General features: G+C 44.3%; 1 long non-coding RNA gene across 1 annotated transcript; it reads left to right on the top strand.

Moving 5' to 3' along the window:
* The first annotated feature begins 3,919 nt into the window (after positions 1-3,919).
* On the top strand, positions 3,920-12,717 carry LOC127592571 (uncharacterized). Its single transcript, XR_007960152.1, has 5 exons — positions 3,920-4,262; positions 5,392-5,529; positions 5,641-5,794; positions 12,054-12,132; positions 12,632-12,717. It is a non-coding gene; the product is annotated as an uncharacterized LOC127592571 (long non-coding RNA).
* Positions 12,718-14,031: the final 1,314 nt, after the last annotated feature.

Genomic DNA, 14,031 nt, shown 5'->3' with positions numbered 1-14,031 from the left:
TTCCACCATTATTGTGACCACAAACTTGTCCAACTCAAATGGAAAAATTTAAATCTGTTCAAGAGGGGAAGTAAAAATAAATGTTTGGTGGCGTGCAAATGCTCCATGGCTTGACATAGCCCAGTTAGAACGTAATACTCTTTGTGTGATTTCCCTCAAAATTCTCCAGAGAGATTTTAACCGTGTGCGTCAAGAGAGTCAAAACAATATTTATTTATTTATTGATTTATGTGTGTTTTTTTTCTTCCATCGTACCAATCAAGGTTGATGTCAGCATAGCCGAGGAACTGATGGGAACGCAGCCGGACGGAGTCAGCGGAATTCGTTCTCACGAGACGGCGACTGTCCGCGTGAAGCATCCCGGCGATCCATCAAACGTCCGCTGCCATATTTCAGCCGCCAATGAAAGAATGCAAAGCGACGCCTTCCGTCCCCAGGAAGACGCCATTAGTATGTAAAAAGCGGCCCGGGGCTTCCATAATGAACAAATCAGTTTTGACAGTGCAATTTAAGATAGAATGTCCATATTTGAGCCCACGTTGAATGCGCTTTGGGGGAGAGAGAGTTATGATTTCAAGACGTCGGCGAGAGCGCTCGCAGCTGCGCGGCTTAAAGCGGGAGTTAACATCTGGGAAAAGACATTTTCCTCTTTATTAGCCCAAGCGTGTAACACAAAAGGACCAAACCAAGTGTGAAGCAGGGGTACCCAAATACACATTTTTAACATCTTAAACCATTTTTAAAATGTTAGAGGCCCCATACATGACGATGGAAAATACCTCAGGCTGCCTCGCAGTTCATCGCTACATGAATGCAAGATGGCTTTTGAAGGAAAGGAGTAGAAGAAGAAATAGAAGAAGCTAGGCTAACTGTTAGCTTATCTGGTAACGACTTGGATATTGTGGTTGCCAATCCCTTCTTGTCATTTTTGTTGTCCTATCTCTTCATTTAGGTTAAGGTCTCAGTTTTTAGTCCCGTCTTTCATCTTGCCATGTCTGCTTTTATTTTGTAATTATTTCCTTTCGTTTTCAGAAACTTTACTTCCTGCCTTCCTGTCTCTTTGTTAGCCCGTGTGTATAAATAGTCTGCTTCTCCCCATGTCCTTTGTCAGCTTCTCTTATATTCTGCCACGTCTTGAACCAGCCCATGTTTGGAAGCTTGACCTTCCATTCACCCATTTTGTGATCCGCTTCTCCTCACGAAGTCTATCCCAGCTGTCTTCAGGCAGTAGACTGGGTATACACCCTGAACTGGTCGTAAGCTAGTCGCAGGGCACACATAGACGACCAACTACCCGCGCTCACAATCACACCGTGAGACAGTTTAGATAGAGTGTTCGATGAACCATGCATGTTTTTGGAAATGTGGGAGGAAACCGGAGCACCCGGAGAAAACCCATGCAGGCACGGGGAGAACACGGAAACTCCACACAGGAAGGCCGCAGCCGGAATCGAACCTTGCACTGTGAGGTGGACATGCTAACCAGTTGTTACCGTGTCACCTAGTTGTCATAATAAAGCTCAGGGGATCTGGATGTGCTCCTTGAGGTCCCTCGCAACTTTAACAGTGTTCCAAATCAAATTAATTTATTAATAAAAAAGCTACGCCAATAACAATCTTGAGTTTGTCGGGATATTTGCGATTTTAATCATCCTTTGCTGCTGGAAAGAAGCAATTTCTCCATCATGAGGTAAAAAAAAAAAATTAATCACACTAAAGGTGAACAACAACTGTGAGCCGTTACATGATAATTACTGAATCGATTTCGACGGACGTGATGACAGGGTCATTTAATTCGAGACGGCAGACTAACACCCTCTCCGAGGACACACACCAGGGTCTTTACTTTAATTGGTTTTCAGCGTGATTGCGATCTGGCAACGGTCCCAGACAAATGTTCAGACGCGGCGGACGAACTGTTTCAAACATTTTCTAGTTTGATCAGGTTACAGGTTGTTACCTCGTGGGCTGAAAGCTTTCTTGCGGATTTCATCCTGTCAAGTACTATTAAGGCGGAGTGTGGCTGACGGCAAGCAAACCAGGCACACACTCACACGCGCACACACGCGCCCATACATCTGGTTCGGAAGTGTGTGGTCGTTTGTGGCCCTCCAGTAGCGCTGATGAAAAATTGAAAACTGCCCCCCCCCTCCCCCTCATCATTTAAGTTGCTCGTCTGTGTCTTAGGCCAAGCAGATCTTCCTTGAAGGAGACGGATCACCACCGGCAGGCTGGTAACGCCCGCCTCTGTTGCATCCTCATAGGCTCATCTCATTCCCAGCCCAGAGCCGAGATGTCGAACGTGATTCCCTCCAAGCCCCCGATGATGCCAAAGGTATGTCCTCCTTGGAAGTGTTGGCCTGTCGTAATAAAGATATGGCCTATCTGTTTCGCATTACCCGCCGCCTCCTGAGGTTTTCCCTTCCAACTGCAGTACTCCAGTAATGAGAGCCACATTTGTGCTGCAGGGAGGGCGATTGTTAAATACTACGAGTAAGGTCGTACTGTAACCTGAAGTCTGGCGAGATGAGGCCAGCCATGAGAATCAAGCAACCTTCAAGGTCCTGCTTGAGCTTGATACAAGGGGAAAAAAATGACTTGAGAAACTTCCGTTGCTTCTGTCACACTTTTGCCTCCGCCTGATCCAATATATTATATAACGAATGTAAAAAAAAAACACCTCACAAACACTTTTACTCACATGTTAGTTCAAAAATGTTTTATTTTTATATCTTTGGATTGTCTTTTCACCGCAATACGTCACTGCATCTTTCAGATCTCACCCTGTGTATACATGTCGATGTCTTAACTGTCGCGACTTGTCCACTATTGCAGCCTCTCGAAGTTTCACCGACGGCTTTTCAAAGTGGTCTGAACGGATGCGGAACGCAATGCCCCTAAGCGCCCCCGATTACGAGGAGTTTTTTCACCAGCCCGACAAGAGAATGAACAATATGCACACACACCTTGGACATTCCCATAAGTTATTGTAAGAAAATATGTTTTAGGACATGTACCTGGCACCCCCCACCATCCACCCCACCCTCCAAAAAAATGCGACCTCAGACCACATATCGTCAGATTGCCCATGAAATCAAAAATTCGATGAGATGCAGTAATGATCTTACACAAACAATGCACAATTCTCTTTAACGTGGAACAGCTAACAGTGGAGCACTCCTCAGCATCTCACAAAACACGCCGCATCAAGTATTCGTGTACGCACACGCTTTCCCGTCAGGTGCATCAACCACTAACATGCCGGAACATTGGAAACAAAGCATTTGGAGCAATTCAGGAAGATCTAGGTCAGGATAACATGAAAATAGGAAAGAGCGAGACTAAAGTCGGTTTAAGTCACGGAAGCACTGACATGATCCAGATGTGGTCTGTAACATTTTCGATTATTGGTCGTATTACTCAGCACATAACGATGTTTTGTCAATGAAAGTGTGTTCCTCATAACGAGAGGATTTGAATTCATTAAGGTTTAGAAAAAAAGGTAAGCTGGGCTGAAATAATTCCTTTAAAATTTACAGTGTCAAACCAACTTGTGTGACACCATCTAATGGCCGGCAGTGGAATTACATCCAAGTCAAGCCAAACTGCGTAAGAAAAAAAAATCTGTGAATCCTAAACCGTTAATCTGAAATCTGACAGGTTAAAAAAAACTAACAAAAACACTCATAATGTAAAAGAATATTGTTGAAGTTAGATTTGCCTGGAATCTGGACAAAAGAACAATTTCATGGAACATCACATTTTATACAGTTAAAAAAAGTTTACTCACATATACTTCTGATAATATTATCCTGGCAGATCGCAGCGAACATCTGTGAGGTGAAAGAAAGGAATGAAAGAGTCGCTTCAGTGTGGCAAACGTGCGCGGTCGCCTACTTTGATGCTTTTGTGCTTTTTTTTTTTTTTTTTATAAGGAGAGGCGCGGTTGGAGTGACAACAGAGTGTTTGCAAGGCACAAAGAGAACCAAGTCAGCCGAGAGTATTTTTTTTTTTTTTTGCTTCACTTTGCTTCGTTTAATCCCTCTCGGCCCCCATAAAGGCCCTTGTGTTTGGGATCATTGCGCTCACCGCCTCAAAGAGAAAACTGCCCACATTTGTCTGGGCTGTTCTTTAAACAAGCGCAGAGCAGCGGGGGGGAGGATCTCCTCAGAACAAAAACAAAAAAACTTGTGATTGCGTCTAATTTTTTTTGCAGTTGACATCATCCTCTAAGCTCCCTGATATGAGCCTCCAGCACCCTGGTGAGATTGTGAAGATTTCACTTTATTGTCTTTCCTGTGATGATACAAGATGTTGGGGATTTATAAATGCTTCTTAGCCAACTTTTTTTTCTCCTTGGACCTTTTGGTTTGCGCGCCCTTTTTTTTACTTTGGTCTTTGTTGGGAATTGATATTGTCGGACAGATTTTTTATTTTTTATTTATTTTTTACTTCAAAGAGGGTTTTTTTCTCCCACTGAAAAAAAAAATCCAGTCATCACATTATTGGAACGAATTAAATCCCACTTGAGCTCTAAGTCATCCAAGGCCCGATTATCAGAATCCGACAAGATTATCCTGAGCAATTATCTTGTGGTGTGGGCTACTCACATACCACCAATCTGGTCAAATTTGAGCACTATTTTTGTATTATTATTATTTTTTGGTCCAGTTTCGCCAACCACAATAATCTCTCATCCCCCCCTGAGAAAACAGCCCGCAAAATCCTGCAGGGGCTAATTAATCTGAGAATGCGGAGAAGAAAAATCCACCGCAGAACCATCTTTCAACTTTCCCAGTCCGTTATGTTTGGTGTGTTTTATGTCGCTTGCACGAAAGGATAACTTCACGGCGGCAACCTGACGAGTTCTCAAGGACCATTTGGTGTTCAGGACCATGCATGCATGGCCCGTAGATACCGGTGAACAATCCAACTTTGACAGCAAATATATACAACATTCACAGAACTTAATTCGAACCATCTGCCGGAGCTCTGTATACGACATCAGTCAAGCACTGCAAGAGGAATGGCGTCAAATTCAGATTTTGACAAACATTTTCAGGAAGGATACGCCTCGCATCATCGCCATACAAATCTTATTCCAAACCGTTGAGCTTGGACTATTTCACAAGGCTCAATAAACAGTCCACTGCTTTTTACAGTGTCCTCTCCATAAATGGGTCCACAAGTCTTGAGACTGTTAAAAAAAACTTCAGCAAAGTGACTAGATAAGATTACACTTTAGCACAGTTTTAGTGTGGGTTAGTGACTGCGGCAGGTTCCGACTTCCGACAAAACTGTCATAAACTGATGGGAACATTTCCCCTAACACCTTCTGGGCACTTTTTAGTTTTCGATAAACCATAACATGCATGTTTTTGGAATATTAAGAGTTAAGCTGGAATACCCGGAGAAAAGCCACGCAAGCACAGGGCAAAATTCCCTGAGCATTCCTTGGGCCACGGTGAGCAACGTCAGACGGCGGCCAAAGCAGTATCACAGCTGTCCAAAACCTGCGATCATCACAAGGTAATATGAAAAAAAATCAAATTACCTTCTTATCAAAAAAATAGAACATGTCATCGCATGGCGATTTATGACCCGAATCGCATTGACCCAAGTTTGTTACTTTTATTATAGCACGCAGGCCATTTTAAGTATCGCCACCTTGACCTTTGACCTTCATTCAAGAACCCCGTCAACGATGTCCATGTTTGGACTTCCTGAAAGGAGCGACCGGCGCATCGCCTTGCAGCCTCTCGTCTGCGGTGTGCGTGAGTGAGCATGTGTCAAGGTATGCATCAAAACTTATCGTAAAACAACCGAGCGCGCACCCTCGGTCGCACTACCGAAACTGTAACGTAAATGAGAAGAGTCTGCCGTCCTGTTTGTGGACTAAAGCGGGGTGGAAATGAAGGGATGAGTGTCGAAACGTAGTACGTGCGTCCGCCAGCTGTCACCGCGTGCTCTGAAAGGGTGAGAGAAGTGCGCAATTGCTCACACGCGTCGTTTCGAGGGAAACATTGGTTAGCGCTCATACCGCCACGATGCGTGACCGGAGGTTGTGGCCGAAATCTCCACTTGAGGTTACCCTCAGTTCATCTGACTCATGCAACACAGTCCCTTTGTGGTTTCTGTCACATCACCCCCCCCCCCCCAAAAAAAAACATGATCTTGAATTTAGTTTTATCTGCTCACGTAATGCTTCTCGAAATTCTTGAAAACATCAAATGAGTATGCGTTCCCACATGACAAAGCGCTTCCACCAATGCGTTTCCTTTTCCTGTGTGTGCCCGCCGTGGAATTCTACTGAAGATTCGGCCCTTAGAGAAGCAGTGAATGGGACATGGAAAGGACTTGAGCTTGGCTTCTTTTCAAGCGCGCTCGCTTTTGTTGCATCACGTCTCTCTTTTTGTCCGAGTCCAAACGTCTCTTCATTAAGCACCCAGGCGGCAAAAGCTCTCGACTTGACCGCTGTACAGTGGCTACCCAACCGCCGTCCTCATAAGGCCCCACAACCTTTTGGGAACACACCTTAGACGATCCAATCCGGAGAATAAACCCTTGACTTTTGATTGACACTGCCAGAGATGGAAAGGTGCAGTATTAATATTGCGGGTGTCACATTGACCTCACAAGTATTCTTCATTGTGTTTTGGTCTTTTGCCGTTAGCCCCAACGGACAGTCACCACCGCCCCCTGCTGGGAACGTAACGTCTGCAACCCTACAGATGGATGAATGAAATGAGATGCCTGGCGCATGTTATACATTTTCACAGCCGTAATGAGAGTGACTTGTGACAAAAAATTAATTAGCCCCCCCCCCACCTCCACCCCGCCGCTTATATAACTAAGCTTCGACTTTCTAATGAGTCCAATGCTTTTGTCAATGTCGGGAATGAAAAAGGATGTGTGAGTAGAAGCAAATAAGACACAGTCCAAGAAGTGAACCACCACACCATCATTTAACCATTACGTTGAAGTCGAGGGACTCCGAATGCCACTGCAGGCGCCATAGCAACATCGACACAAGGCGGAAAAAAAGAAAGAAAAAGTGCATGCCTGGGGAGGGGGGGGGCACTATAGTGGCACTCCACTCGCCTCCTTTCGATAAAGAGGAACTGAAACCTGAGCCTCGATTCCCCGACGAGAGCTAGCTAGCTGCTCTGACACCCGTTAATTGATTGATAAAATGAAGGGAAGGAGGTGATGTGACCCTTTGAAAGGTCACACAAACTCCAGGGGAGGAAGATGCTACCCGCAGGTGGTTGAGCAGATAGAAAATCTCAACCCTAAAATAATCTTAAATCACATTGTGCAAAAACTTGGGTGCTTATAGTGAGAGCCCCCCCCCCCCCCCCCCCCGCCCATTTTATTGGATAAATATTCATTCTGGACCACTCTACATGATGTACAGCAGTGGCGCAGCTGTGTGGTGAGCTGTTCTGCATTTTCTTGTTTTTCTTTTTTGTAGCATAGATTTCGAGTTTGATTTATAGGTTTTTATATTTGCACCGTGATGGTGGTTAAGTCCCCCCCGCCCAGGTTGCCACTGCCATGATTTGGTCTTCACCCTGGTTGGCGTTTTCCATCAGCTCACTTTCTCAGCCATCCTCAACTTTTATCTATCCGCACTCAAAACATTGAATTTCCTTGCTAACTTTACAACACGTGTTCATGTGGACAGGTCCTAAGCGTCCTCCTAAACACCTCGTGACAAGGGGCGGGGGTGGGGGTGGCGGGGTGTTGAGTCTGAAGAAGCGTTTCAAAACATTGGAAGAGGCCCTCTGTGGGGATATGGGAGCCATTGTATCACTGGCAATGCAACCTGCATGAAAATTGGATTCGGAGGCCTTCCTGACGCAGGGAATGTGTTCATACGGGAGCGAGCGAGCCAGGGGGGGATCTTGGAAGAGAGAGCATGGGGTAGAGGGGGGTGTTTGGGGGGGTAGAATAAGGATAAGAACCTCTTCAAAGCTACACATCTACTGAAGAAGCCAGCATCCTGATTAGTGTGGGAAGACTAGTGGCAGAGGAGACAAAATAAAATAGGAGGGGGGGAGGTGGGGGGTGTGGTGTTTAGAATTGGCTGAATAAAGATTCCTGTCACCTTCACGGAGAGGAGACGATGACATATGGGCGCGCAAGGCCTTGATCTCGGCCCGACCTGTTTCCACTTGTCCGCTTCTTTTTCCTCTTTCTCCAAGCAGCGGGCGCCTTCCACCAGAGTCATCCCCTTCAAATAGGCTAATTGTGTTCAGTTGACCTCTTTGGATGCAAAGGACCTCACGAGTTAATCACGCAGCAAAGCCTCTTAGTGACAGCCGGGCCCTTAATTGCATACCGTCAATCTGGTCGGCAGCAAATCTTCGCATTCCATCCGCATGGGAATGAGCCGACGTCTGCTTTTGGGATGAGGCAAATCTTCGCCAGATTAGTCGTCTTGCTCCCAAAAATCGCATTCTCCATCCATGCCAATTTTGGGCGGTCTAAATGAAACCCACATTGGAAGGGGAAGCGCGGTGTGTTCGCAGTTAGCCCAGCTGCCTCACATTCGAGAAAGTAGCTCGCCCACCCCATGCTCATGGCTGTTTACAGTTTCCTGTTCCCGTTTTTTGTCGAAGTTATCTATTGATTGTCGCTTATGCCATGGCACCTCAAAGACAATGAGTGGACAGACTTTAAGTGTGAGAAAGAATGACCTAATACAGATTGTAAGTACAAATAAATAAGCTACACGTAAAAAAAATGATCATAAGAATGCAACAATTACCCAATTAGCTTGCCACTTCCTGTAAAATGCTCTTATTTTGAAAGACAGAGTGACAGTTCCATATGCAGAAATAGTTAACTCATTCACTCCCAAAGACGTTTTTAAACGTCTTTTCAGACTTGGTCCAGAATTGGCTGGTACTGAATGAGTTAACAAAGTACAAATCAGACATACGAGAGCACATAAAATGCTTTTAACCCTTTTGTGCACCAATAATGATAACCCGATCAGATCATAAGCTGTCCACTGTCGTAAGCGCTGTCCCTGAAGGGGTTAATCACACATTCCGGCGCAACAGGTCATGGCTCATGCTAGTTTGCCGTAACTCACTTTGTCAGTGAAGCAAACGGTCAAATCAAATGTGACCGGTCCTGGGTGTATCCTGCGATAGGCCCAAAGTCAGATGGGATAGGCTCCGGTTCACTCGCGGCGAGTGTATAAAATGGATGGACATGTGGACATTATTGTTGACATGGACTCAGCAATATTGGCAATGGCGGCGCCTTTCTTATGTTCCCTCTTATGTCCCACCCACCCCCCTCAGCAGATGCCTGAGCTATCGGGGCCTTTTCTGCGCACCCCCCGCAAAAAAAAAAAAAAGTTCAAACAAACTGAGCGGCGTGACTACGAATGGGGTGTGGGGGGGCGATGCGGACGCCCCCACGGGGGTTTGGTGCGGATTCATTTTTGTGTGCGATTCTTAGCTCATCTGCTCGCTCCACGCTGAGCCCCAGGAAGCGAGGTGAAAACAGTAACCTTTTCCACAAAGCAATAACTTCCCACCATGACATCGAAGCAACATCGCTTCGGTTGTTCCTCGCCGCTCGCTGTGAGAATGTCAGATGAGCTCTTTTCATCTGAGAGGGGGAATCCTATCTGATTTACTTTGGCTGCGGTGCCTGTTTGTACGGGGCCCATGTTTCATTTGAATACCAAAGGCGGGCGAGGAAGGTGGCCAGACACTTTAGATGCAATATTTTAGACTTCCCTCCCCGGGGACCGCGACGGCTTCAATGTGGCCGACAAAGAGAAGCGACGACGGGAGACAATGGCGCTTCTGTGGTCGGCGGCCCGATGCTAATCTATCAGGCTTCTCTTCAACGCAAATGAGACAATCCCATTTGCATTTCAGTGCGCGCCTCTCCACGCTCGAAACGCCATTTGAGGAACCCGTCCTATTTTTTCGCCGATTAACCCAAAGGAACCGTGGTGGCCAACATGTCCCTTCTGGTGTCATGTTTGTGTTGAGCGCGCCGGGTGACAATGACGGAGTCAAGACAATCTGTTGGCGAGACAAAAAGAATGGAACGGTGTGAAGTGTTCTTTTGCCCTCTTCTTGTGTGTGAGGTCAAGATACCGTATTGGCCCGAATATAAGACGGCCCTGATTTTCAGACGACCCCCTCTTTTTCAAGACTCAAGTTTGAAAAAAAAAAAAGACTTTTTGAACACCGAATAAATTTTTATCCAGAAAATAAAAATAATTTTGCTTCATTCAAATCTGAATATCTGAACATTTAAATAAGTAAACTAAAGCGCAATCACATTCGTAAATGAATGACTTCTGGTTTTTGAAATGTAAATGACATCATAACTTCTCCTCAGCTGCCGGTTAACCTGGCCGATCTTCAACCCACTTTTTCCAGATTATCGCTACGTTTCTCCATTTTCGGTTATCGCTTCCATAATTTTCTTCTCTTTTCTTTCTTACCGCTATTTTTATTTTTTCTTCTTTGTGCTACCGATATTTTTATTTTTATTCTTTGTGACGGGTTCGCTTTGGCCTGGGGAGTCAAGTTCATTCGCTTCATTGATATCTGGCGCCATCTAGCGTCGTGAATGGGTATAATGTCTAGACCCCGAATATAAGACGTCTTATTTCAATGCAAAAAAACACCGTCTTATATTCGGGCCAATATGGTAGTTTGCTGGCAGCAACCATCGTGTCACGATCTGTGATTTTGGTTAACTTTTGCATTGTTTTGGTTGGATTTAGTTTCATATCAAGCCACGTCTTGCTTTCTGGTGTCTCTTTTTCATCGTCGTTTCTCAATTGGCGGCATCTTGTCTGTTCTTCGGTCCACCTGATCTCTTGAAACGTCATCAGTTGCCGCCCAAAGATGCATTTTGTGCTGGCTGTCATGGAAACACGACAGCCTTCACGGGGTGAAGTGAAGTACTCGTCTGTTCCGATATTTATATAATATACAGTATATATAATTTAATATAGAGGAATTGCGCTGTTTTTTTTTCCGCGAGTACAGCATTCTTGACATTGCGAAACGTCCCGCGTCTTGTCACCTGATTCGCATTTTGTTTCCACTTGGTTTCGTCAGTCCTGTCCTTTTGTTGTCGACCAATCGGCTCCCTCCAGCCACTCGTGTCCAGGTGTACCTCGTCGTCCGCTCGGTTTGCTATTGTCGGCGTGAGTCACATTTTTCTGATCATGACTCGTTTCCGTTTGTGGTGCGTTTATTTCCAGTGTTTGTTTCTGACTTTGAATCATCTTTTGGGACTTTGTGAATGAAGCGTTTTTGATGATCGCATGCGCCACGTTTGCCTTTTTGTTTTTAACCCTTTGAGGGACAGCGGTTACTACAGTGGGCAGCTTATCATGTGATCAGGTTCAGAAATACAATTTTTTGATTCAGATTTTTTTTTTTTTTTTTTTTACATTCCAACTTCAAGCATATGATAAAATTCCATGTTTTTATTATCCCCCCAGAACTTGTTCTCGCCCTCAAAAAATGCCAGACTATAGTTTGTCACTCCCCGTAGAACTTTGCTGTCACGTGAAAACATTAATTAAACGTTCCATATTTCAAATCTTCAACCGAATAATAAAATAACATAATGCGGTAGCTTCATGCTAACATCGTCACTTTTATTCTCTGGTAAATGCATGTGAAAGATGAACCGTGAAATAGTGGAGACTCCTGTGCACATGCGTTTGTTTTTCAACAGGCTATTCCCCCCCCCCCCCCCCCCCCAGTTTAAAAGAGTTTAGAAGACACCTCGAGTCATCCATCATGTCAAGAGCAATTGATGAGAGTCCAGCCGCTGAGTGAAAATGGGAATGTTTTGTCCTTTGCTTTTCATGTTAGATGACAACATGGACTTGCAAAAAACAAATAAAAAGGCGTGAGGAGCCAGTTGGCAACTTTGCAAAGAACTACGCAAGGGTAAAAAAATGTCGGAACTGTTTCCACTTTAATGTGATACGGAAATACGAATTTCCCGGGGTTTTTGTACTTTATTTTGTTTTATTTCCCACTTTTTAGTTTGACTCCATACATTTGAACCCACCAGCGACATGAAGGAACGTGACCCAGGGAGCAGCAACAGATTCCGAAAAACAAGGTATTCCCCACCCGTGGCCTCATTTAAGAGACTTTTGATGTTTGTCGGCTCCAAGAATGTCTCGTGTCGCCCAGATTCTCCATCTAATCTGAACTACAACACATGCCGGTAATTTGTTTTTCCGGGTCGTCATTAGCCAATGTCAGATTTTTTTGGGAAGCCATTTTACGTTAACAAATTTATTCGTAAGTTTTCTTGCTACCGTCAGTCTTCTCAATTGCTTTGCTATTGTAATTTTTGAGAACAGAAGGCTAGAAAAAAAAACTAAAATAAATACTCACGATAACATTATCTCACCCTCATGGTACATTGAGAGTCAAAGACAGGAGACCTTTGTGCTCCTCGGTGATTGTTGTTTGCCTGCTTGTCTCGTTCCCAATGAGGCATTCGATGCGATGCTATTTTGTTGTTGTTTTTTTTTTTAAACATTTGTGACAATCAAAGTCGAGGGCAATCAGAGGTGAAAAAGAAAATAAAGGAAGCTATTGTGTCCGCGCAGGTGAAATGCCCGCTGGCTCGACGCAAGCAGATGCGGCAACGTGATAACGGCAAACAAAAAAAAAAAAACAAGGTTGAAAGCGTGGCGGTTTTTTTCCCCGAACCAGCATCTTTTGGTTTGCAAAACAGAGGTTCATCTTGTTTCACAACCACTGTTGACCAGATTGTTCATTTCCCCTCCTCGGCGCGAGCGAAGCAGCATGACCTCATATTTGTTTTGAGATTCCACGCAACGCGGACACACAAAAAGGACGTCGTAAATTTTGCGCGTTTATTCCCCCTGGCGCATAATATTTAAATACTCATTGGAGACACATGCTTTCGCTTCCTCTTGTAGTGTTAATATTTACACTTTACACATTTATGACAAGCACTTTTCCCTCCCGATTCCGCGTTGTATTCTCCTCCCTTGTGTTTAATTTTCAGCCGGCGTTGTGCTTCAAAGCTGTGATCATAGATTAGCTCCAGTTCCATCTCGACCCATCTTGCACATCCTGTTTCTGATAAAAGTCCCTATAGGTACCCATAAATTTTGAGATTGAAAAGGAATTTCCTCTTGGCTGTGTAAACTTTTTGCTTGAAAGCCAGGAAAGGATAAATTAAAGAAACTCAAGTGGATTGTATTCGCACACTTGGGGTCGGGGGGTTTAATACAGGTCAGGTTGTTTCAATTTTGCATTTTATTTCTGTATAGTGCCAATTCACAACAGAAGTTATCTCATAGTAAGTTAGGAGTGAGCGGTTTTTATTTCGCTATTTGCCTCGACCTGTTGCATTGCGTATGGGGCGGGATGAAAGCCAATTCATACTTGCTTCACATGCGTTTCCTGTCTCGACGTTGCAGCCAGCCAATCACATTGCAGTCGGCCATGTCTTGGAAAGAACTCAAGTGTTCATATAGAAAACAGTACTGTACATGACGGAAAGTACTATTGTCCCTGTACACGTTTTGCTGTATCGTTTCAAATCCATTGCTTCAAGGCTTATTAGCAACAATCATTGCCTGTATTAGCATTAGCGTTAAATTAGCAGACCAAAGGCTAAGCTATGTGGTTGTTTTAAATACGTATTTCTGCGTATTTCTCTTTGTTTTATGTTTAGTTTGACATTAACTGAACTCTTTTTTTTTTTCGCATTTGCATTTGGATGTTAGTTTTGTCCATTGCTCAATTCAAGATTGCTGACCAATGTCGCTTAAACTACTGGATACAATATTCGCAAAGAGGCTGTTTTAATCCGGGCCAGTATTTTTCCATCCACTGAATCATAGCAAAACTTACAAACAATTTAGACTAACAAAAGACGCATGTATCAATATGCACAAACACAGTGAATAATCATCACCTGTGATAAGTATAATGTATTTTTCATATCGTCCTACGTTTAGTTAACTATTATAGA

This window comes from Hippocampus zosterae, chromosome 19 (assembly GCF_025434085.1).
Source record: "Hippocampus zosterae strain Florida chromosome 19, ASM2543408v3, whole genome shotgun sequence".
Taxonomy (NCBI): domain Eukaryota; kingdom Metazoa; phylum Chordata; class Actinopteri; order Syngnathiformes; family Syngnathidae; genus Hippocampus; species Hippocampus zosterae.
This window is presented reverse-complemented; position numbering and strand designations above follow the sequence as displayed.